This window comes from Mustela erminea, chromosome 17 (assembly GCF_009829155.1).
Source record: "Mustela erminea isolate mMusErm1 chromosome 17, mMusErm1.Pri, whole genome shotgun sequence".
NCBI lineage: Eukaryota > Metazoa > Chordata > Mammalia > Carnivora > Mustelidae > Mustela > Mustela erminea.
This window is the reverse complement of record NC_045630.1, coordinates 65,799,923-65,826,048: the sequence shown is the minus strand read 5'-3', so window position 1 is coordinate 65,826,048 and position 26,126 is coordinate 65,799,923. Positions and strand designations below refer to the sequence as shown.

The 26,126-nt window shown below is 43.7% G+C and overlaps 1 long non-coding RNA gene across 1 annotated transcript; it reads right to left on the bottom strand.

Moving 5' to 3' along the window:
• Positions 1–1,991: 1,991 nt before the first annotated feature.
• LOC116576513 lies at positions 1,992–25,871 on the bottom strand. Its single transcript, XR_004280187.1, has 3 exons — positions 25,568–25,871; positions 3,253–3,471; positions 1,992–2,344 (listed from the first exon to the last, which is right to left on the bottom strand). It is a non-coding gene; the product is annotated as an uncharacterized LOC116576513 (long non-coding RNA).
• Positions 25,872–26,126: the final 255 nt, after the last annotated feature.

Genomic DNA, 26,126 nt, shown 5'->3' with positions numbered 1-26,126 from the left:
AGTTCAGCAGTTGTTATAAATGTGCTGCTCTGGTGGGGTGGGTGGATATGGGGGGGCGCCTCTACCTGTGTGGGAGGCAGGATGCCTTTGGGAACTCTCTGTACCTCACCAGTTATGTTACTGGCAAAAGATGAGTCTGAGAAGAGCAGAGAATTGCAATCCAGGACTAGCGAGCTGTGGTGAAAACCACAGGTGAGTCCAACAAACCTAGGGGAAAAGCATTATTTTTATGGAGAAGAGGGAGGAGTTGGGAGGGGTTGTTTTGAACAAAAGTCCATTGGAGAGAAACAAGAGTTTAGGATAATGATGGCTTCTCATTGGCTGAGTTGCCGGGGTGGTCGATTTCTTGTAGGAGATGCAAGTCATTTTTCCCACTGAGGCCTGTCATTGATAATTCTTTCCAATTTTTTAAAAAGGTTTTATTTATCAATTAGAGAGAGAGAGAGAGAGAGAGAGAGAGCACGAGCAGGGGCAGAGGGAGAGGGAAAGGGAGAAGCCGCTCCCTGCTGAGCAGAGAGCCCACTGTGGGGTTTGATCCCAGAATCCTGAGATCTGGGAGCCACCAGGAGCCACCCAGGAGCACCGAGGGAGACACCCAGGAGCCCCTCTAGTGAGATTCTTCTGTTAGGGTCTGTGAGTGACAATTTTTCCCGTAATTGACATTGAGCGGTAGGGCTCCCCCCACCACACCCTCCTTCTAGCCCCCAGAGTCCACTTCAGTGAGGTATCTCTTTATTAATTTTCACACTGTGAACCTTAGACTGCTCTGGACAATAAAGTCTGGCCAAAAGGTAAAATGTCCAGTCGTAAGATAAGTAAGTAGAGGCATCTAATCCCAGCATGATGACTACGGACAACACTGCTGTATGATGTATTTGAAAACTGCTAAGGAAGTAGATTCTAAAAGTTTCCATCCCAAAGAAAAAGTCATTTTTCTTTTTTTTCCTCTTTTCTTTATTCTTGTGTCTGTGTGAGTTGATGATGGGGGTTGACTAGACTCCCTGCAATCATCATTTCACAATACACTGTCGGTCAAGCAGTTACGCCGGGCACATTAAACTCACATAGGGCCACAGGTCCTCTATATCTCAGCAAAATGGAAAGGAGAAGAAATAAGATCTATTAAAGAAACCCAAAGCAAGCCTACCGTAATTTAGTTCCAGATATGGATCTAGTAATAAAAGTAGTAGTATGGGCTCTTGTGATTCAGGGAAAAAAAACGTGAAAGTGTCTGCTGTTTCCGCGGGATCCCTGGAGGTGTGCCGTGGGTGCGAGGAGCTTGGAACTCCGATAAAACCTCCGGGAAAGGAGGGTCTGGTGTTCCATCCACACATTGACAGCTGGAAATTTGCATGAATGGGCTTGAATGTGTCAAGGAACAGGTGGTTTCTCTTAAGGGCAGTTTTTGTTCCTTTCAAGTTCCTGTTAGTGTTTGTTCTGTTTAACACAGAATGTGTGATTTTAGGGTGAGATTACTGGCTTAAGGAGGTGCTGCTGCAGGAATAAGCTTTTGTTATCAGATGAGTAAGCCCCGGGGGTCTGCTGCTCTGCCTGGTGACTACAGTTGAAAACACTGTGTTGAGTACCTGAAATTTGCTAAGAGAGTAGACCTTCCGCGTTCTCATCACTCTTGTGCGCGTGCGCGCGCACACACCCACACACCCACACACACGCGCGCGAGGTAACAGTGTGGTGACCGATGTGTTAATCTGATTGCAGTCATCATTTCACAAAGTATACATGTGTCAAAACCTGCTGTACACTAGAATACAAAGAATTTTGTTTGCAATGATAAGTGCGAGATGGAGCCCAAAACAACCTTGCCGTCAAAGGACTAGTTTTTGGAATCTTTTTTAAAATTATTTTTGAAATTTAAAATCAATTTAAGTAACATAGAGTGTATTATTAGTTTCAGAGGGAGATTTCAGGGATTCGTCAGTTGCATATAACACCCAGGGCCCATTACATCACGAGACCTCCTTGATGCCCATCCGCCAGTCTCCCATCCCCCCGCCACCTCCCCTCCAGCACCCTCCATTTGCTTCCTAGAGTTAAGATCAAAGGACTGCTGGTTTACATTCTAATATGGAACCTGAGACCTCAAAATGAGACCCAGTTAAAAAGGAAGTGTTCCCTGAAGATGTTCTTTTCAAGGACTGGTCAGCAGTTGGGCCCTTCTGGTTGGGAGCATCTTGAAGAGTCTGATACCAGTGAACCAGTTGGCTGGGCTGGAAATGTTCCGGTGATTTTTGTTCTGTCTTGAAGTAGGTTCTGATGCCGATTCTGATTCAACAGGTTTGGGATCAGGTGTGAGATTCAGCACTTCTAACAAGCTCCTTGGTGTCTTAGACACCAGGTTATCAGAAAAAAATAAAATAAATAAATAAATGAAATAGACTGGTGGCTAAAACAACAGAAACCTATTTTCTCAGAGTTCTGAAGATGAGAGGAGGGTGCTGGTGAGGACTCTCTTCCTGGCTTGCAGACGGCCACCCTTTCTCTCTCTTCTCACTTGGCGGTGACAGGAAGCTCTGGTCTCTTTCTTAGGAGGACACTAATCTCATGTGGGCTCTAGCCTCATGACCTCAGCTAAACCTCAGCTAAACATCTCCTGGATGTTCCAATCCAAAACCATCACAGATGCTTCAACATCGGAGTTTGGTCCCAACACCAGATGCTGCCTGGTGATGTTCCACAGAACTTCTCTGACTGATAAGGCCCTCAGAGGCACCGTATTCCTGTGACATTTTGAGGGGCCCAAACTTGCCTTACTTAACACTCAGGTACTTGATCCAAGAGATCAAAATTGTTAAGTGACCTAAATTTCATGGATGTAGTAAATAGTTTGGTAAAGTCGTTGTTGTGCCTATTGTAAGATGGCACTCTGTGTCTCAAGCTGTCATTTGTGAGATTCTCAGATGTTGTGAGATGGCCTTCTGTGTAGAGTTTACACATGAGTGGTCCCATGGATCTCTTACTGATTCAATGAGATGATCATAATGACATAAACAAGGGCCAATCTGGTGAGATTTTAACATTAAAGCTCACAGAAATGAAGGGAGCAGCTTCCAATATCAATTATCTTTGACCTCAGATTTCTTGCCAACATGATCAACAGAACAGAGGAAATTCGGTTTTACCAAATATAGAGAGCTTCAGATAAGATGCCCTAATGTGTTACGTATTTATATTAATTGCAAAGGCTATAGGATGAAAGTAAACTGTCATCCTATATCAATAAATTGGAAATACCTTCTCGAGTTTCTTTGTCAAAGTCATTGTGATTGTGACACAAACTTCAAGATCATCGATCACAGTTGATGCTGCTGCCTCATCTGTGTCCACTGTTTTTCACTCACTGAGCCATTCAACGAAGACTTGCTGAGTGCTTTATGTGCTCAGGGCTACGCTAGGTGTTAGTGATAGGGCAATGAAAAGTACAGATGTGGTCTTCATTCACAGACATGGTACCTGAAATAAAAGTTATAAGTGAATCTATTGTTCTAAGAATAAAAAAAGAAAGAGAGAGGAGGAGTTGGAGCATCAAATGCATCCTGCTGATATACACACCAATTAGTCAATACTAGGGAAAGGATAAACTTTGTGGCAATGCCCCATGTAAGACCATGGAGTCCATCCCTGTCTTGGCTCCTGCTCAGTGGCCATGATTCGTCCTGAGAGCACGGTCTCCGCCTTGCCAAAGCTTGTGCGTAGCTGAAACATATTTGACCTGTACCATTTGAGGAAAATTCTCAAATGTACCATTTGAGGAAAATTCTGAGTTACCCATTTGCAATTCAGAATTTTTTTCCCCTTGAATTTTTCAGCAAGCCACATGGAAACCCTTCTTCCCAGAATTCCTGGCATGGCACGTATGGTGGTTAAGGAGATGCCCAGGAAAGCCTGCTGGGTGCTGCTGGTAGGACCCCCACAGAGTGTTAGCAGCTTGGAAGGTCATTGTTTGTCCAGACATTCTACTTCTATCAGTGAATCAAAGGGAGACAAGGTTTGGGGGATAGAATCAAGCCAGCCACAGGAGAGCAGTTACAGATAAGAATGGGATTCTATTCCTTTCTAGCACCCAGTAGATCTGGTTTGGGGACTGAGGGTGGTCATCTGTATGGGAATATTCCTTTTTAAAAATACTTTATTTTAATTCAATTTAGCTAACATATACTGTATTATTAGTTATTATTAAGGGTAGAGTTCTGTGATTCATCAGTTGCATATAACAGCCTCCTCAATGCCCATCCCCCAATTACTCCATCCCCCACCTCCCCCCCCTCCAGCAACTCTCAGTTTGTTTCCTCAAGTTAAGAGTCTCTTATGGTTTGTGTCCCTCTCCGTTTTTATCTTATTTCATTTTTCCTTCTCTTCCCCTATGTTCATCTGTTTTGCTTCTTAAATTCTACATGAGTAAAATCATATGGTATTTGTCTTTCCCTGACTTATTTCCTTTAGCATAATACCCTCTAGTTCCATCCACATCATTGCAAATGGCAAGATTTCATTTTTTAAAATATTTTATTTATTTACTGTGTGAGAGAGAGAGAGCAAGCAGAGGGAAGGGCAGAGGGAGAGAGAGAATCGCAAGTAGACTCCACACTCAATGCAGAGCCCAATGCAGGCTTTAATCTCACAACCCTGAGATCATGGCCTGGGCTGAAATCAAGAGTTGGTCACTTAACTAACTGAGGGGCAACCAGCTGCCCCAAGGTTTCATTCTTTTTGATGGCTGAGTAATATTCCATTATGTGTGTGCGCACATGTGTGTGTGTGTGTGTACCCCATCTTCTTTATCCATTCATCTGCCAATGGACATCTGGGCTCTTTCTATAATTCGACTATTGTGGGTTTTGCTGCTATAAACATTGGGGTGCAGATGCCCCTTTGAATCACTATGTTTGTATTTGTATCGTTTGGATAAATACCTAGGAGTACATAGGCTGGGTCATAAGTTAGCTCTATTTTCAGTTTTCTGAGGAGCCTCCATACTGTTTTCCAGAGTGGCTGCACTTCCCACCAACAGTGTAGGAGGATCCCCCTTTCTCCATATCCTCGCCAACATCTGTCATTTCCCGACTTGTTAATTTGAGCCATTCTGACTAGTGTGAGGTGGTATCTCATTGTGGTTTTGATTTGTATTTCCCTGATGCCGAGTGATGTTGAATACTTTTTTCATGTGTCTATTGGCCATTTGGATGTCTTCTTTGGAGAAATGTCTGTTCATGTCCTCTGCCCATTTCTTGATTGGATTATTTGTTCTTTGGGTGTTGAGTTTGATAAGTTCTTCATAGATTTTGGATACTAGTCCTTTATCTGATCAGACATTTGCAAATATCTTCTCCCATTCTATAGGTTGCCTTTTAGTTTTGTTGACAGGTACATTCTTGCTGAGACAGGTCAAACGAATAAATTAGCACCCTGTCTGTTAAGTACAGAAGTAGATCGAGGAAACTGGGAGTTCTGAAGAGACAGAACCAGATGTTGTCCCTTCCCCCTTATCTACATACTATCCCTGGGGAACCTCATCTGGTCCTTTAGCTTTAAATGCCATCCTACACCAGGTAGCCCAGCCAGGTGATAAAGAGCTTAGGCTCTGGGATCAGCCTGTCTGGGGTTTTCTTCTGGTTTTACCACTACTGGTTGAACAAACATGGGGAAATTTTCTGTTTCCTCATCATTAAAATGAAGACAATAGTACAGTGCCAACCGCATAGGGATTTTGAGAATATAACTAAGGAAACATTCATAAATTGCTTAGAGAGTGTCCAGCACCTTATAAACACCCGATAGATGTTCATTGTATGCCAAGTCCTCTCAAATCTCTATTTCTTGTCCTGATTTCTCCCCAGAGCCTGGATCCATAAATCTTAGTCACAAAGACATCAAAGAGTTGTTTCAAACTCAATATGGCCGAACAGACTGGTTCCCTGCTTACCTCTGCTTCTTCCCTGGTGATCCTGTCTCATTCAACACACCTCTGTCCATCTCCTCACTCCAGCTAAAAACAGAGGAATGATCCTTGACTCCTGTCCTCTCTTCTTTCCCCACATTCATGTCCCTGGAACACGCCACACTCATTTTCAGTGAAGGGCCTTCCCATTAGGCATTCTCTGCCTGGAATGCTTACCACTTGATCTTTACTTACAAGGCTCTTGTCATTCAGCTGTCAGCTTAATGTCACCTCATAGAGAAGCTTCCTTTAAACAACTGTCAGAACTGTGAAAGATAAAGATAGTGTTTCTCTCTGGGGCAGACTGCAATGACTCAACCAGACTCTTGAGGATGGTTCTGTGCCAGGAAGCAAGGCTTTGCACTTATTTTAGCTTTAAGTGATGCTGGTGGCCCAGGCTCAAAGAGCCAGACTTCCAGTTATGTCTACCCAAAGCTTGATTTCTCTGCTCCTGATACCATGACTTTGAGCTCTGGGGGTATCTCGGCTAAGTGGCTGCTGCTGGGGGGCTGCTGGGACACTGCCACCACCACACCCTTCTTCCTCCCACTCAGAGGAAGATGAAGAGCAGCTAAATGACGTCGGGCACCTTGCTTCAATCTTAACTCTTGACCCTCAGCCCCACTGACAGATAGAATAGTGGGGACCCGTGCTCCCCACCTCTTGCCCATCAATGGGGTGAGAGCGTTTGCTTCTAGATCCCAGGGAGCCTCTCTTATCTCCTGACCCAGCCCACAGTGGGCCCTCGGACTTCCTCCTCCAGGAAGCCATATTTCTGTCAGCGTCTTGTCCTCTTTGCCGAAACTGTTAACAGCTGTCAGGATCTGAGACTTTTTTCCGCTCACAAGCTAACGAGTTTGCCTGCCACTGTTTCACAGACGCTGACAGAAGATACAAGTGTCCTGGATCAGAGACAAAGGACTTGATCACTCATGGCCCAGCTGGAGGCAGGAATGCACGTTTGCATTGGCTCCCCTTGCCTCTGGGGCCCACGGGCTGATGCTGAGATGTCCCGGCAAGTACTCTGCTTGTCGTAGTCGCAGGTGACAGCTGAGGAATCCCAGTGTTGTCAACCACATGTATATGAGAGGGTCTCCATACTCTGACCATTTCACATAGTTTCCTAGTCTTTCTTTACACCAGTCTTCAAGGTTCTTCTTTGACGTCTCCAACCAGAGGGCCCACCTGTTAGATGTTACTCATGGCTCGTGCAGGTAAGGACCTTAGGCGGTCTCCTTCCAAACACCGGACTGTCCGGTGTGCGAGCTGGGGTGCTTCCCAGCGGAGAGGTTTTCTCTCATGCCTGACCTCGAAGCTGTCCCCGAGTGGGCTGGAGCGGAGCGGCCGTTCTCTTCCCTGGGGTCGGGCGCGGAGTTGAGTCAGCCCCGCGCATCCGCTTCCTCCGTTACCGATACTCACCAGGAGCCTGTCGGTGTGCGGGGAGGGCAGAGACGGACAAGCGGACGGAGCCCTCGCTAAGCCGCCTGCTGACGCGGCTCGCCCCGGCCCTCCGGCCCTCCGCACCTGTTCACACCCCGTCTGGCACCTTCCACTTCTGGTTTATAATGGATGATGTGAGGCACATTCACGTGGATCCTCAGTGGGGAACGTTCGCGAGGGGCAGTTTGTGTCATGTGACACAGCCCGCAATGGGCCCTCGGACTTCGTCCTCCAGGAAGCCATATTTCTGCCCCAGGGCAGATACCCAGTGTCCAGCAGCTCCCAGAAGCAAGCCTGCCACGGCTTTTCAGCGGAGAGGGGATGTCAGCCCGAGGGGCCAGCAGTTCACGGCAAACCTCTAGGAATTCAGACTGCTAAGGGCGGGGGACTCAATCTTAATTCGATTACAAATTAGTTGAGAGACTTCAGGCCCAACTTTTTATTTTGTAAAAAAGGCAACAGAGACGAAAAGTTTTAGTTATCATTTAAAAAGTTGGAAGAAATTATTTTGTATTCTCCACAAAGTTTTTTTTTTTTTTTGAAGATTTATTTATTTATTTATTTTGAGAGAAAGAGCAGGAGAGCGCAAGCAAAAGGGAAGAACAGAGGGAGAAGGAGAAGCAGGCTAGCAGGCTGCCCGATGGACGATGGGCATGGGGCTCCATCCCAGGACCCTGGGATCACTACCTGAGTCAAAGGCAGATGCTTAACCAACTGAGCTACCCAGGAGCCCCGAAACCCCACAAAGTTTTAATATTACTCGGTAAAATAAAAACAAGAGAGCCAAATTTAAATTCAATTTCACTTACACTTCTAGAATTAAAATGGACTTTATAATAAATACAATTATTTTGTGAATTTGGGGTTATATTATGACTCCTTCTTTTTCTTGTGTTTGCCACAGTGTGAAACAAAAACACACAGCATGTTAATTAATTCAAAACTTTGTGTTTCTATTTTAACAAAAAACTAGATTGTATGGAACGATCTAAATTTCTTACACTTGTCCTCTAGGTCAAGTACCCATTATTTAAAAGTATGTAAATATAAACATAGTTATAAGCGACTACATTGGATTACAAGTTAAATAAGCGATATCTCTTTTTAAAAGATTTATTCATTTATTAGAGAGAGAGATAGAGAACATGGCGGGGGGGGGGCAGCAGAGAGAGAGGGAGAGAGAATCCCAAGCAGATTCCATGCTGAGTGTGGAGCCTGGTGTGGGACTTGACCCCAGGACGCTGAGGCCACCACCCAAGGTGAAACCAAGAGTCAGGTGCTCAAGCGACTCTGCCCCCCAGGACCTTCTAAATAAGTGGTATCCTTATATATTGGTTCTTTTATATAAACCTTAGACAACATTGTATATTATGTGGACCTAGAGTTAACCCAATTTCATGATTCTGTGTAAAGTTTTAAGAAGTTGTTGTATTTCTGGTAATTTCTTAATAGTAAGTTAGTGTGTTGCACTTGAATATATTAATTAGTTATATTTTCTACACTTCTTAGTTAACTTTGTGCTATCATATTGCATTTATTAGTTAATAAATTTTTGGCAACTTTTTTTTTAAGATTTTTTTTCTTTATTTGACAGAGAGAGACACAGCCAGAGAGGGAACACAAGCAGAGAGTGGGAGAGGGAGAAGCAGGCTTCCCGCCAAGCAGTGAGCCCCATGCAGGGCTTGATCCCAGGACCCTGAGATCATGGTGTGAGCCGAAGGCAGATGCCTAATGACTGAGCCACCCAGGCGCCCAATCTTTGGCAACTCTTATTTTTTTTTTAATTTTAATTTTTATTTATTTTTTTAAAATTTATTTATTTATTTATTTGACAGAGAGAGAGAGAGAGAACACAAGTAGGCAGAGCAGCAGGCAGAGGGAGAGGGGGAAGCAGGCTCCCTGCTGAGCAGAGAGCCCGGCGTGGGACTCGATCCCAGGACCCTGAGATCATGACCTGAGCCGAAGGCAGAGGCTTAATCCATTGAGTCACCCAGGTGCCCCATTTTTTATTTTTTTAAAGATTATTTATTTATTTATTTGACAGCGATCGTAAGTAGGCAGAGAGGCAGGCAGATAGAGAGGGGGAAGCAGGCTCCCTGCCGAGCAGAAAGCCTGATGCAGGGCTCGATCCCAGGACCCTGGGATCATGACCTGAGCCGAAGGCAGAGGCTTTAACCCACTGAGCCACCCAGGCACCCCTTTAGCAACTTTTAAAGAAATTAAAATTGAGAGAGATTCAAAAGAAAATAGTGCCTAGCCAGCACCCAGTGCTTGTGCGTGTTTTTAGCCTCTACATTCTTATCTACTAGAAGCACTTCTGCAAAACATTCACATTAAGATAAGAGTATCAGTCACTGTATTTTCTTCTAAAACACTTGATAAGATTATATTTTGTAAGTGAGAATTTGAAAGGTTTAAATAAATAGTCATTAAAAATATTGCTTTGGGGGTACAGTCGGTGCTCAGTCGGTTAAGTGTCTGCCTTTAGCTCAGGTCATGATCTTGAGGTCCTGGGATCGAGCCCCATGTCTGTCCTGTCTGGGGTCCCCGCTCAGTGGGGTGTCTGCTTTTCCCTCTGCCTCCCTGCCACAACTCAGGCTCTGTCTCTTACTCTCAAATAAATAAATAAAAACTTTAAAAACTATATTGTTTGGACTACCAGATAATGTGACAATCGTACAAAGGTTGTGAAGTAATAGAGAAAATTGTGTATATTTACACAGGCCTTGCCCCTGGTTCCTGACCCAGAACTCCTAAATCCCTTGGAATTTCCTGGGTGACAGGAGTATCTGTTCTAATGAGGTGCTTGTTGGGGGTGGCTCCTGGATGGGGCCTGTCACCAGGAAGACAGAGCCCTTTGTCAGCCCCACTCCCATTCTCTGGAGCAGGGAGAGAAGCTGGATATGGAGCTAATGGGCCATGATGCCTCTGTGATGAAGCTTCTGTAAAAATCCCAAAGATACAGGGTTCACAGAGCTTCTGGGTCGGTGAACACGTTCGTGCGTCGGGAAGGTGGTTCCCTCAAACTCCACGTTCACAGAAACCGCCCCCCACCTCAGTCCCATAGATCTTCATTGGGCTGTTTTCATCTATATCTTTTAGGATCATCTGTATTCCCTAATAAAGTGGTAAATGTAAGCAAGTGTTTCCTGAGTCCTGTGTGTCATTCTAGCAAATTCTTGAACCCCGAGAAGGAGTCCCGAGAACCCTGACTTACAGTCGACGGGTCAGAAACAGGGCTGAAATCCCAGGACTCGGTGGGCCGTCTTGTGGCCTCTGCCCTAACGTGGGGCATCTAGAGCTGCCCTCGGGTAGACAGAGCCAGCCCTGGGCTCCATCTGGAAGCTTCTTCGCTCAGCTGCTGTCGGGGAGGACTGCCCCGCGGTGGGGAACCCCACATGCCTGGTGTCAGAGGTGAAGGACTGTGAATGTGGCGGTTTGGGGAGTGACAGATAAACAGAAGGAGTGGGGTTTTTTCCTTTACAAAGTTCACTGAAATTTTTTTAATGCATAAAATTAAATGTTTTTTAAAACAATTTTTTTTAATTTAATTTTTTTAATGTGTAAAATTAGGACTAGCCGCTGAAGAAAATTCCCCTGTGGTGTGTGGTTTGTGCTCGTGGGAGGTGGTTCAAAAGAGTCGTTGTGATTGTTTGTGCCTCTGGATTCTTCCCTGGGGGGCAAAGCGCAGCCTCACTGGCCCCAGTGCTTTTGAGACAGACTCTGGCTACGGGTCGGGGCACCTCGTGAATTGTGAAAAACAGGCATTTCTCATTTCTGGGTGAACGAATGTGGCTCAGGCTCCTTTTGGACTTTCTGTTTAGGTTGTTATGGAGCAGTTAGTGTGGTTAAGGACACCTCCGGGGCTGTGGCCATTTCTCTTCACAGTTAGCGTCCCACTTAGCGTGACAGCTCGCCCGGTTCCCGTCACCACGCTGTCAGATACTGCTCTCCTCCAAAGCCAGATGCCGTATTCAGAATTCCTGGAGGTTAATATGGTGTTTGGTCTCATTTATTTTATTTTTTAAAGACTTTATTCATTTATTTGAGAGAAAGAGAGCACAAGCAGGGGGGGCGGGAGAGGGAGAAGCAGGCCTCCTGCTAAGCAGGGAGCCCTGTGCGGGGCTCGATCCCAGGACACCAGGATCATGACCTGAGCTGGAGGCAGAGGCTTCACTGACTGAGCCCCCCAGGCTTCCCTCCCTGCCTGTTTCTCAAAGGAAGGCAGCAAATCATCGACACAGAATTTGAAAAAATGAGCTGGCCAAAGGTTGTGCCAGTTTCCTTATCCAAACGACAGAGGCCAGATGTTCCGCCCGTCATCTTAAGAAGCATGAGTGTTAGAACGCCTAGAAGGCTCGGCCTCTTTCCGCACCAAGTATGAATGGGTAGACCCATGACCGGTGTGGTCAGTAAAGGCCAGACACTGTGAAACATCCAGGGGATGGATAATATGGGGGTCAATTATTATCAGCCGTTTAGGGCAATTCATGCACAGGGTCAGGAAGCCCTGATTCGGCGCGTTCAAATCCATTTGCATTCCCAGAAAATACGGCTCAGGTTCTGCAGGGAGGGAGGGAGGACATCTAATCAAGTCAAGCTTTAACACGGCCTCTGTTTTAATCCATGCCTGTTGTCCTAAGGCTATTAATAGCGTCCCTAGCCATCTAAGCAACTGATTGTTACTCATTTCATTTTTTTCTTTCAATGCTGAGATTAACAACCCATCCACATTTTCCCTGAGATTCAGACCCGTGGGGAACTTAGAGGAATCTGGAAGAGTGTCCCGAGACCCAAGGACAGCTGGGAGATGTCCTCTAATCCTACCAATAAAATCCAACCACTTTCCAGACTCGTTCCAAGTAAGTACCATCCTACAACAGCTGCAGTAAGAAATCCGCAGCCGGACAGCACTCCCCTGCCCATTCGCTTAAAAGAAAGTCTTGTTTCTGACTTCATTTTTGTGTCCCTAAAAATCTTTTTTTTAAGATTTTATTTATTCATCAGAGAGAAAGAGAGAGCACAAGCAGGGGGAGCTGCAGGCAGAGGGAAGAGACCGCCTGCTGGGCAGGAAGCCCAATGCGGGACTCGATCCCATGACCCTTGGATCATGTCTGAGCTGAAGGCAGTTGGTTACCTGACTGAGCCCCCCAGGCGCCCCAGTGTCCTTAATTGTAACCTTGAGTTCAAGAGTCTCAGGGTCGTGCTAGGAGGCTGGGCCTAGGAAGACCGTGGTTTAATTCCTTGTTGAGAAGCCACGGTGCTGTGTTAGCAGCTGACGTGTGTGAAAGGAGGTGCTGATTCTGTCCCAATTCCTGGTGGCTGCTCGGCCTCCCAGGCTGTCCTGGTGCTCAATGAGGACAGACAGACGTAGACACGGAAGAAGATGAAATAGCCGTAGGGCTTTGCATAGAATCATGTGCATTTTCAGAACATGCTCAGATAATTTTCCTTTTGCCCCTTTCTGGAACTCTGTGAAGAAGTGTGGAGGAAGAGGAGGAGACCAAATCACGTGACTAATGCAGACCGTTATTTACGAAGGGCCAGGCATGGTCCTAAGCTATTTCTGTAGTTACGGCGGCTTCATTTAAATTCACAGATGCTCTTTACGACAACTCTGCAAAGTAGGAACCACTACCCCGGCTGCTTTACAGATGAGGAGACCGATGGGCCAATAAATTATTTAATCAGGTCACAGAGGCGCCGCTCCTAAGTGGCAAGGCTGGGATTCAAACCCAGAGCCCACCTGTCTTCGGGCCCTGGCACGGAACAACCGGTCGACGTTGGGTCTATAGAGACAGGGGTAAAGGTCTTAGAACACAGTTTAGAACCCAATGAGTTATCTTAGAATCTAGGTTTCCTGACTCCTATTCAATAACTTCTTTCTTTCTTCTTTTCATTTTTTAAAAAATTATTTATTTATTTTAGAGGAATAGAGAGAGAGAGAGAGAGAGCGCATGGCAGGGGTGGGCAGGGGCAAAGGGAGGGGGAGAGAATCCCCCGCAGACTCCCTGCTGAGCACAGAGCCTGATGTGCGGCTCCATCCTCACGCCCCTGGGATCACCCCCTGAGTCCAAATCAAGAGCCCGAGGCTCAACCAGCTGAGCCACCCGGGCGTCCCCCCTTCTTTTCGTTTTTTTTATTATGAAATATGTCGTACACAGATCATACTGTATAAACACATATAATTTTATATCGAAGCATTTGAAATTGTCAATATTTGCTTAGATTTGACACATAAAAATGGCAATGTCATGATTTGATATGCTGTACGCTATTTAACGACTCCAGTGACCCTTTCTCTGCTGGAAAAAGTTAAAGCAAACAGGAGTATAAACACCGTCCAGTTCAAAGAGAGCCTTGCCTCCACGTACGCCCCTCCGCGGGACACGTCCCTCCGGTCCGTCTGGGTAACACCGCGTGAGTTTTGTGGTAAGCATTTCTTTTCCTCGTGAAGGCAACCTTAAGGAACGTAGCTTGTTTGTGCTCCCTCCGTCTTTATATAACTGGATCGCACCACACGTGTTCTTTTGAGACTTGCTTTTCTCATTCATTACTATGTTGGTGCAAATGAGCTAGATTGCTCGCGCAATTATAGTTTTTTGGGGTTGTTGTGTAATATTACATTATATGACTAAATGACTGTTTATTTATGCAGTCGGCTGTTGAAAAGCATTTGAGCTGTTCCTGGGTTGGAGCTAACGAGCGCGGAGTTTCTGTGTACATTCTTGCATCCGGCTCCCGGTGCACTTGGCAGGGATCCGCTCAAGTGTACACTTACGGATGGAATTACCAAGTGCAAGAAAAGACTAAACGATTTATACCGGATTGTTTTGCACGCAGCAGGTATAACTGCTCTGTGTTTCCACTGCTCTGTGTTCTCGCTTCCATGCAGTATGGTCAGACTTTAATATTTCATTTTTGTTATCCGGGGGTGTGTAACGGCACTTTCTTGCGGTTTTACTTTGCATTTCTCTAGTTATTAAAGAGGCTGAGCAATATCTCGTGTCTTTATCGACCATTTGGATTTCCCCTTAGCCCTTTGGGAAATGCCTGTTCATGTCTTTGCCACTATTATTTAATTTAATTTAATTTAATTTAATTTAATTTCTCTCTCTTTATGTACATCTGTGTTCACAGGAATTCATTAAATGTTACCAGATGTCAGTCTTTTGTCAGTTACAATGTTAAAAATGTTTGTCCCCAGGTTGTGTCTTGGCTTTTCACTTTCTTTATAATGTCTTTAGGTGAACAAATTAAAAAAATTTTTTTTAACAGGGGAGTATGGTTAGTACTTTTTGTGTCTTGTTTAAGAAATCCTTTCCTGCATTGAGATCATGAAGCTACTCTACTATATTGTCCTTTAAGATCTTATATTTTTGTGTCTCATGTCTAAGCCTTTAATAATCCTGGAGGTGAATTTTGTGTCTGGTGTGAGGTGGCCGCTTGTTTTGCCCCAGTGTGATTCCTTTAAAAAACCCTTCCTTTCCCCACTGATACACACCATCACCTCTTTTATATATCCGTTTTCCGTTGTTTTTCTCTCCTAAAAAATTTGCTCCCCGTACAAATTTGAGAGCAATGGAATGAACCACTTTGTATACCCTTTCTTCCCTCTTCCCACCGATTGTTTGCACGTGGCGGTTTCACGGACATGGAATCGTGAAAACACTGCAGTATCACCCGTATCGAGTATGGCTTGGGTGGATTCTAGGCAGACTGGCACATTGACGACCTCTACGTTCCCCAGGACCTCGTGGCCCCAGTGCTGCCTTGCTCAGGGCCCCGAGGTGGCTGCCGCTGTTGATAACCGATTCTCAAGGTTTTGATGCTTTGGGGAAACAAAAGGATCATTTGAGTCAGCAGGGGAAGAACTGGGCAAGTGAACTGGAGGAGATCCCCCTGCACGAGTTGGATACTGGGCAGGAGGCAGATTACCTGAGTCCTTTGGGTGCTAGTCTCTGCTCTCAGGCTGACCTGCTTTCTGAGTCGTTGAACTACGTGAATCCAGTGACTCTTTCTCTGCTGGGACGCAACGGACTCCGTCGTCTTCTTTCTCTGTGACCGTGTGTATCACACATCTATGGACTCCAGTTTCTCCTCTGCCTCCAGTGTCTCTTACAGTGCCCATCTGGACGGACGCCGTGCTTCATGGATAACTGAGTCCTTACTCTTGAGGAGGAACCGGAAAGAAGGTGCCCCGCGTGGGGAGACTTGGTGAGAAGTTGGTGGTGAAGGCTGGAGGTCCATCCAGTCTTCCTGTAAACCCTATAACAATACCTGTGCCCCTTCGAAATGGTTTCCTTCACTACTGACCTCATTTACTCTCTACACGTGTCAGGAAGACCAAATGAAATAACATAGATACAAATGATAAAGTTTTTTTTTTTTTTTTTTTTTACAAATAATAAAGTACTTTTAACAATTTTATTTGTTTATTTTAGAAAGGGAAAGAGTGAGAGAGTGGGAGGATAAGCACGAGTGGACGGAGCAGAGGGAGAGGGAGAGGGAGAGGGCCTCTCCAGCAGACTCTGTGATGAGCACAGACCTTGAGCTCATGACTCTGAGATCACGACTTGAGCCGAAATCAAGAGTCTGTTGCTTAACCAACTGAGCCACCCAGGCGCCCCACAATTCTGTAAATTTACTAAAAACCATTGAATTGTATACTTAAAATGGATGAATTTTTGGTATGAGTACTATACCTAGAAAAATCTGTTTCTTAAAAGTCTCTTAAGACCATACACTGTCCTATTTTTAAAAACAATGTATTTCTATAGGGGAAGAGAAGATAAAATGAAACAAGATGAAATCAGAGAGGGAGACAAACCATGAGAGACTTAGTCATGGGAAACAAACTGAGGGTTGCTGAAGGAGTAGGGGTGGAGGGATGGGGCAACTGGCGGATGGGCACTAGGGAGGGCACCGGATGGAACGCGCACCGGGTGGTGATGAGTCACTGACCTCTACCTCTGAAACTAATAATACATTATATGTTACTTGAATTTAAATTTTAAAAGTTAAAATAAAACAATTATTTGACATTGCACCTTAAATGGTTTAAAGTATATGCTAAGAACTGGGATATTTTCAAGAGACTTTAAGAGATTTTAGGAATCAAATAAGAAGTTAAATCAATGCCTGGGAAATGATCTAGGCTGTATTAAAATGATGTAAACTTTAAACACCATGAATCAACTCTGAAGCTATTAGCTTATTCTTTTAGAAACTATTTAGTTTTAAATTTACATAGAGTAAAGTTCATTTTGGGGTGTACCATTCCATGGGTTTTCACAAATGAATGCACTGTCATATAAGCACCACCATAATCCAGATATGAAACAGTCCTGTCACTCCCAAATTTCCCTTGTGCCACCCAATTATAGTGAACCCTTCTCCCCACCCACAAATCCTGGTGATCACTCACTTGCTTTCTGTCTGGAGGTGTCTCTGCAAGGACATTATATGATGTGTAAATTTTGAGAAGATTTTCAAACCTACCATTATCCTTTTTTTTTTTAAAGACCTTATTTATTTATTTGACTCACAGAAAGAGATCACAAGTAGACAGAGCAGCAGGCAGAGAGAGAGGAGGAAGCAGGTTCCCCACTGAGCAGAGAGCCCAATGTGGGGCTTGATCCCAGGACCCTGAGATCACGACCTGAGCCGAAGGCAGAGGCTTAATCCACTGAACCACCCAGGCGTCCCTCCATTTTACTTTTTAAAATTGAGATATAATTTACAGATATTATGTTCATTTCAGGTGTGCACCATAGTGAATTAATATTTGTATATACTGTGAAATGATCACCACGAAAAGTCTAGTTAACATCCATCACCACACACAGTTATACAACTTTTCCTTGTGATGAGAACTTTTAAGATCTACTCTCTTAACAACTGTCAAATATGCATTAAATATAAATTAAATACATTGATGCTGTACATTACATCTCAGTGACTTCCTTATTTTATAACAGAGTTTGTGCCTTTGGATCGCCCCCACCCATTTTGCCCACCCTTGTCTCCGGCGGCCGCCACTCTGTCCTCTGCAGCCACCTGCTTGTTTGTTTTGGTTTGGGTTTTTTAGAGGGAGTTGTTCAGATTTCATATATAAGTGAAATCTGGTGGTATCTGTCTCTCTCCGGCTGACTTATTTTACTTGGCATAATAAGCTCAAGGTCCATTTATACCGTGGGATTCGAACTTCTGAATGATAAAAGTAATGGTTATTTTGGGGTGGCAGGAATTTCCCTGCTCATAATTAGTCAGATCGAGAATGGCAAGACAGTGACAGGATGAGACTGGTCTGAATTCAGTTACACTCACAGGCTCACAGGCAGTCGGGACCAGAAAGAACTTCAGGGTCATTTAACCAAAATCTCACTTATAAATACAGAGAAACTGAGTCTCAAGCTTGGGTCCCTCCTTGCACCGTGGGCCCAGCACTCAGCGTGTTAGGAGTCCGCGTCACTACACTTCCCGCCGCTGCACACCGTGCTTGGGCTGTGGCTTTGTCCGTCAGTGGTATCCGTCATCAGCAGTAGAAGAAAGGCTGGTTCTGAGAATCGTCTCATGAAGTTAATTTCTGACGCTGCAACATGGAACTGTCACATACTCACTAGTATTAATTTGATGGCTGTTCATTCTGTTATTAGGCAAAATTCCCAAGAGAACACATAATCTGGAATCAAAATCAAGTCTTTTTAAAAGGCAAGAACTGGAAGGGTCTTCAGAAATCATTTGAGGTGGTTCTGAGGTGTCCTCAGGCATCTCTAGAGTTCCCGCAGGGAGCGAGCGTCTCAGCGGAGGGGCAGGGAGGGGCTCAGCGTTAGCTGTGCTACCTCCTCTGATTAAACTATTATTCTTCTCGAAGGTCTTTTTAAAACATTTCTTATGGCGCTGATCTGCTGGTAATGAATTCTTTCAGTTTTTTTATGTTTGAAAAAGTCCTCATTTTCATCTTTGTTTTTGAAGACTATTTTCACTGGGTATAGAATTCTAGGTTAACCCTTTTTGTCCCTCACTCTCAAGATGTTGCTGCGCCGCGTTCTGGCTGGCACGGTTCTCCCCAAGAAGCCTGCTGTCATTTTATCTTTATCCCTCTGTACTTTTTTTTTTTTTTTGGTAAACATTTTATTTATTTATTTGAGGGAGAGAAAGAAAGCATAAGCATGGGTGAGAGGCAGAGGGAGAGGGAGAAGCTGACTCCCTGATGAACAAGGAGCCGAAGGCAGGACTCGATTCCAGGACCCTGAGATCATGACTAGAGGCGAAGGCAGACGGCCCCACTGACTGAACCACCCAGGTGCCCTATTCCTCTGTACTTAATGTGTCTTTTATCTCTGGCTGCTTTTAAGCTCTCCTCTTTATCACTGGTTTTAAGTAACTTGATTATGATGGATCTTAGCATAGTTTTCTGAAGTTTCTTGAGGCTGGGATTTATTGAGCTTGGATCTTATTCTTGGATTTTTTTTTATAAGATTATTTATTTATTTATTTGACAGACAGAGATCACAAGTAGGCAGAGAGGCAGGCGGAGAGAGAGGAGGAAGCAGGCTTCCTGCAGAGCAGAGAGCCCGATGCGGGGTTCAATCCCAGGACCCTGGGATCACGACCTGAGCTGAAGGCAGAGGCTTTAACCCACTGAGCCACCAAGGCGCCCCTTATTCTTGGGTCTTATTCTTGGATCTATCTTTGATAATTTCATCAAGCTTGGGAAATTTGACCCTTATTTTTTCAAACCTTTCACTTTCACGTCCCTTTTCTTGGACTCCCATGAAATGTATGTTGGTCCATGTGAAGTGCCCCCAGAAGTCAGTGCTTCCAAGTTATCTTGTTTTCAGTTTTTCTTTATGTGTTATTTTGAATAGTTTCTATCACTCTGTCTTCCAGTTCATGTCTTTTTAAAAAATACAGTGTTTAATCAGTTCTTAATTCTACCTAGTATATATTTTGATGAGAGACATTGAATTTTTTTATTCTCCAGAAGTTTAGTTTGGGCTGTTTTATATCTTCCAAGCTTCTCCTTAATATGCTCTTATTTTCTTTTAGCTTCTTGGACATATAGAATGTGTCTATAGTCATGGTTTAAATGTCCTTTTCTATGACTTCTGTCACCTGTATCTTTTTTGGCTTCTGTTTATATTTAATTTCTTTTTGTCCTCATTATGGGTCATATTTTCCTGCTTCTTTATGTTGTCTGGTAATTTTTAAAAAAGATTTTATTTATTTATTTGACAGACAGAGATCACAAGTAGACAGAGAGGCAGGCAGAGAGAGAGGGGGAAGCAGGCTCCCTCCTGAGCAGAGAGCCTGATGTCAGGCTCGATCCCAGGACCCTGGGACCATGACCTGAGCCGAAGTCAGAGACTTTAACGCACTGAGTCACCCAGGCACCCTGCCTGGTAATTTTTTTTATTGGGTTCCAATTATTGTGAATTTTAGGTTATTGAGATTCTTTGAATTCTTTTAAATAATTTAAAGTTGTCTGTGCAGTTAATTTATTAGGGAAATTTGATATTTGAGGCATATTTTCAAGTTTTGTTAAATGAGATTAGAACCATTCTTCTTTATTCTTTTGTACGTATCTAGGCTTCCATTTGGAATCTTGGTATTTTGATCTTAAGAACTTCTTTTAATATTTAGTTCTGGTCACGAGTTCTTTGAATCTTTTGTTCTTCTTTAAAGGTTTTTATTTTGCTTCCTTTCCCTGAATAGAATTCTAGATTTTGTGTTTTTTTTTTTTTTTTTTCCCTTTCTTTCTTTTAACACTTTAAAGATGTTGTTTGTCTGCTGGCTTGCATTTTTTTGTTTGTTTTTACTAGAAGATTGCCATAAATCTCATCTTTCTTTTCATGTATATAATGTTCCTTTTCCTCTGCCTACTTTAGTATTTTATTTTTATCACTGGTTTCCAACAATTTGGTTATGATATTACTTGAGTAGTTTTTATATTTATCTTGCCTGTGGTTTGTTGAACTTCCTGGGTCTGTAAGTTTATAGTTGTATCAAATTTAGAATACTTCTGGTCATTTTCCTTGAAATAGTTCTCTGCTGTCCCTTTCTCTGGTACCTGACAACATTTGCATTATACTGTTTAACAATGCCACCCTTTACGGATGTACTTCCTTTTCTCTCTTTTTCTTTTTTTTAAAGAGTTTCTTCCTCCTACTTCTGTTAGGATGGTTTCTATTACTATGTCATCAAGTTTGTTTATCATTTCTTTTGCATCTGTTTAGCTCAGCTAGTGAACTGTCATACCAGGTATTGTATTTTTCAACTCTATAACTTCTCTCTGGTTCCTTTCTGTATCTTCCATTTATTTCCACATAAACACAATAAAGAGAGAAGTGGAAGATACAGAAAAGAACCACGTTTGCATCTTCTGTTTAATTTTTTTTTTTTTGAGGTTGCCATGAAGTACACCACTCATGTCTTTTGTTGCAGGAAACCTAATTGATTGATGACTCTGGCAGTGTTCTCTGAATCCACCATTGTATCTGCATGAAAGCCTCCCTTTTCATGGGCTGCCTGTAGTCATTGATTGAATGTGGTATGAATACTAATGTAGGTCTTTTCCTGCAAGGTACAGATTCCTCTGATGGGTGACTCTGGTTTGAGGACACATCAACCCAGATGAAACTTTCTTAGAACTGCACAGCTGTCTGAGACTCTACTCTTCCAGTCCTTCTTTTCGTCTTTTTCCCAAGGGTCGGAGCCACATCATGGTCTGAAGAGTCCACCTCTCCAGCTTATCCTCTTTTTTTTTCATAGGCATTTCCTCCAGTAAACCTTTGGCATCTTGTTTCTTGAACTATCCTAATTAATATATTTATTATTATTGATATATATTTGGTTCTTATTTGCAGTCAGTATAGAATTTCATTTAAATAAAAGGTTGAAGATTTAAAAGTGTTTGAGATCTATGGTCTGTTTTATGTCATTTATGATTGAGGGACTGAAACTCAGAGGTTCTTCTGAACATTGAGTTTGCGAACTTAAACCTACCTATATTATGGCATTAATCAAGGTCATAAAGGCTTGTCCTTTCGCCCTGGACAAAGAATCAGGAGCCCCAATAATACTACTAACTCCTTTTTGCCTTGGACAAACTACTTGACTTCTCTAAGCTTATTAAAGTTGTTACGGTAGTTCATCTATATAGCCTCCTTAATTTTAAAATGTAACTTTACAGATAAGAGAATTGATATAATTTACCTCACCAATTATCCAAAAAGTTGTTAGGGAATATCTAGATTGGATTTTTTTTTTCTAAATAGACAACAAATGGCCCAAAGCTTTGTGTGTGTGCGTACTGACCTGTATTTAGGAAAATGCCTTGATAAGCCACTTACGGTAAAGGATGTGATCTGAGGACATGGATTTCAGGACCAATATAGTGAAAAAGGTGGCTGAACTGTTTGACATATAGAAGGGAAGAAATTTACTTTTCATTCTAGGAAGCAACAGAAAAGAGAAGACAGAAGGGTAAGAGCAAGGAAAGAGAGTGGAACCACCGTAAGAGTAGAAAACTAGAGATAGGCATGGGTGAACATTTCTAGAGGCAGAGTAGGGAAAGGGCATTTAAAGCCAGAGATACCCATCATTTAATTGGAAGTTTTCTGCTCTATTAATCAGGCTTATTATGTTTGAAAGTGACACAAATCCAATGCAAAGAATCTAAAAAAAAAAAAAAAGGATCTTAGTGGGTCACAAAGTTTGGTGAGATACTGGGAACTAAGCAATCAAGGAAGAACTGCAGACACCAGTGCTGCAGGCACCCAAAGTAGCAACTTGGGTTAGCAGTGCTAGATCTCTCTTTCTCTTTTCCTTCTTCCCTACTTTCCTTTTGGTCTGGCCTTGCTTGTCTCTGTTTGGCTCTGCTTTTCTTTGACTTCATTCTTTCCTGCAGCAGACTGGTCTTGGCCATGTGGCAGGAAACATGGCTGCTGTCAGACCTAGCTCAGCAACCATAAAGAGAGAGTTTGTTGAGGGAGGAGGGAAAGGAGTTCTGGTGTGCATGTAACAATTCCAGGGACATGTTCTAACTAGCCTTGGTTGGACTCTGTGTTCATCCCTTGCGCCCGTCATCAGCGCCAGTGAAATAGGGCCCTATGGTCAACTAACACAGGTCGTGTGACTACATTTTTGCCTGGGGTGAGGGAAGGGTCTAGTACTAGAAAAATGAGGATAGAAATACTTCCTGTAAAGATAAAAATAATAGCTGATTCTGTGTTGTTCTGGTGTAAACCAACCTTTCTTCCAAGAATCTTTCTTTTTTAAAGATTTAGTTTTTTAAAGGAATCTCTATACCCAACTTGGGGCTCAAACTCACAACTCCAAGATCAGGAGCCACATGCTTGATGGCTGAGCCAGCCAGGTGCCCCCAAAAACCTTTCTTACAATTGGAATGTTGTATCTATGCGACAGCTTTGTGTAAATGAGACTTTGTGGCAGACATTTTGGGAGTGATCTGAATCCTCCTTGGATTTAAGGTAGCAAAGAACAGGGAAATACACATGGGTGGTCAAATGATCCATAAACTGAATTTGGCAGAAACAAGAATTTGGAGCCAAAAGTGACTTTGAGAGCAATGCAATAAAAGAGGGCATTACCTTGACGAAGGATGCAGGATGGAGGTTTGAGCCTATTTTTATATCTCTGTGATCTGGATTGGGGCAGATTAACATTACTGGCCATTTTGTAAGTTCTTCAAAGATTCCCCTACTGGGAATATTTAACTATAATTCCTGAGATGTGAATGATGCTTCTTATCAGATTGGCTGGTTTTAACTTCAACTCTCAGGACTGAGCTTCCCCAAGTTGGTCTTGGGGGACCTCTGTGGAGCAATGAGCTTTCAGATTGGCTCCAGGTCAGCTCCACCTCTGAAAGCCCATGTTTGTTCTGGGGAGACACTCCTGGATCTGTCCCCCGCATCTGCAGTTGGTCACCTGTCCTCTGCTCTGTGGCCTTAGGCCTGTCTGTCCACACACAGCCTCTCTTCACAGCCCTTACTCCTGAGACACATGTCGCTCTGAATGACCTGCCACTTATGATTCTATTGGAGTCTAGCCAACCGGCTTGAGGGGAGGGGTCATCCCCTGCTCCATGCTGTGTAGAACGCAACATTCCCACAACTTTTTGCAGAGAAAGTCTGTCCTTTTCTCTTCAGCCTCAACTTCTGTTAGAAGTGAAGTGTTAAGGGCCACAAAACCAGCTTTTTCTCATCATCTTTGTAGATTCCTGAAAAAGTGGGCCAGCCCTGTCATGTGGGAAGAACTTAGCATCTATTGTCTTATTTATGGTTTTTGGAGGCTTAGCCCAAATTTAAAAAGAGAGAATCTCATTTTAAGCTCCTTTTACATATACACTATCCCACTGAAACCTTTAGATATGTTAGTTCCATTTTACAGATGAGGAGACAGGTTTAGTGAGGTTATATGACTTTTTCAAGGTCATACAGGCAGTAAGTGACAAGGATAGAATCTGAACCCAGATTTTTCTGACTCTAAATTTCACACTCTTTCCATTTTAAAACAGTTAACTGATGACCAGACAGACCTCAATTCTTGCTATTAACACTCTGAATTGGGCGTGAGGAGCTTTGATCAAGTGTTGGTGGCTCTGACTGATCGTTGTGATCTTAACCCACTCACCTCTGTGTCTATGTTTTCTGTTACGTAAGCTGTGGAACATAATAGTAATATATAAATAGATATATTTTTACTATTTCCTTCCACAACTGTGTCGGTGACAATATTTGGGGGTGGGCGGGTAGGAAAAGAATTGACAGAACTAAAATTACTGAACATCCTGGACTATGTTCCAGTCACTCTTTGATCGGTTCCTCATGTACACTGTTCAGTCAGGATTGACTAAAAACATTTAGCAATGGGTAAGCAGAGTCAGCCACCAACCAGGACGCTGGCGGTTAACAGTCAGTAGGCTGTGCCCATGAGGTCAGCCCAAGTGTGGGCCTTGGGGACGCAGGCTTCGCACCTACACAGGTCACACAGCCAGTGAGGGGGCCCGGCCTGCCTCCCGGCCTGCCCCCCGAGCGACTCCACAACAAAGTCCATGCTCTTTCCAGCCACTACAGCAAATACTTCAGAAGAAAGTCGCCACACAGTGGAACTATTATTATTCTCAGATGTAAGTACTCTGATGTTATTTAGAAAAAGGTAAACAAGGCCTTTAAGTTTCATTTTTACGGTTCCTCTTTCAAATGAACACTGTTTTGCTCCTTTGTCTTATCTGTCTCTTTCTCATGCCTCCTGTAGACCAAACTTAGTTCAGTTATGAGCCTCAAAATCATAAGCTCAGACTCCTTTTTCCTCTCCTCGTGATAGTACCCCCTAATCAAGATGCATCTGAAGTACTGAGAGTAACACTGAAGAAGAAAGCAAGGAGGAGGGGGAGGAAGGGGTGGGGGGCGGGTGGCAAAAGGTTGTGGGGGGAGCAGGTCAGAGAGAGAGAGGGAGAGAGAAGGAAAGAAAGAGGGAGACAGAGAGAAGCCAGGATGAAAGAATGAAAGGGAGAAAGAAAGAGAAAAAGGAAGAAAAAGAAAAGAGATGGAGACAAAAAGAAACAGAAGGCATTCAGGCAGAGGCTCCCTCGGAGCTCATATCTACATAGTCAATCAGAGAGGCTCACAGCCACCGGAAAGTTTGCAAATTTAGATGTCATTTTAACAGCTTTGAACATCAAAGTGCCCCGGAGTCCCTGCCATTCGCCCAAACACCAGGACTGCAGTCATCAGGACGCTGGAGGGGTGGGGACGGTGGAAGGGCAAGCCTCACTGGGTACTTGTGGAAAAACCAAGGACAAACAGGAAGAATTAAACCAGGAAATGACTCATAAACCCTACAAGGGGGTGCGCCCCTCCCTTTTCTTACCCCCCTCACAGAAAAACGTGTTTCCATTCGCTTTGTTTTTAGGATTTTTCCCTCAACAACAACTCTGTCTCTCCTGACTCCTTCCTGGGAGGGAGATTCAGTTTTTCCAGTCACTTCTCTGCCATCTTCTCTCACTGATTTCTCATAAGCCATTGTGATACTGAACACTTGCGCTCTCGATCTGCTATTGAAGAAACAGGGTTAGTCAGATTTGTGAGTGCACGATTTAGAAAACCCACAGCAGCAGATGCAATTTATGGATGGCAAACTCACCTTAGGAAGTCTTCTCAGGAGGTCTTTCTTGTTCAGCTCTTGGCCCCAGAGCCTGCTCAGAAAAGGGAACTTTGGGGAGATGGGGTTGAAATTGGTCTTCAGGTAGAGTAACAGGTGTGTTTCAGTTTTCCCGTGGGAGAGGGGAGGGAAGCACTGGTAGGTTTAACAACCTCCTCTCCAATAAGAACAACAAACAACCCTGCCCCCCCACCCACAACACCCTAACTTGCAGCACTTGCCTGAGTCTGTGGCGGTATTTGCATAGAGATCGGCACTGATATAAAATATTTCCACCGTATGAGAGCAATAGATGTAAATCATCTGAGGGGCATAGAATGTCACATGTAGTCAAATAATTAGGAAGTGATGTATTTTGAGTACTTATTACCTTTTTAAAAATCAGCCTATTTACATGTAAGCTTATACAATTTAAATGGCTGCATTTAACAACAGGTTAGCAAAATTCCTGAAACGTGAACAGTTGACTTGTGTGAACCTGTATGAGCAGCTTGCGGCTTGTGGGCCCGGGGACTCGGAGAGGATGAGCGAGACCACAGGA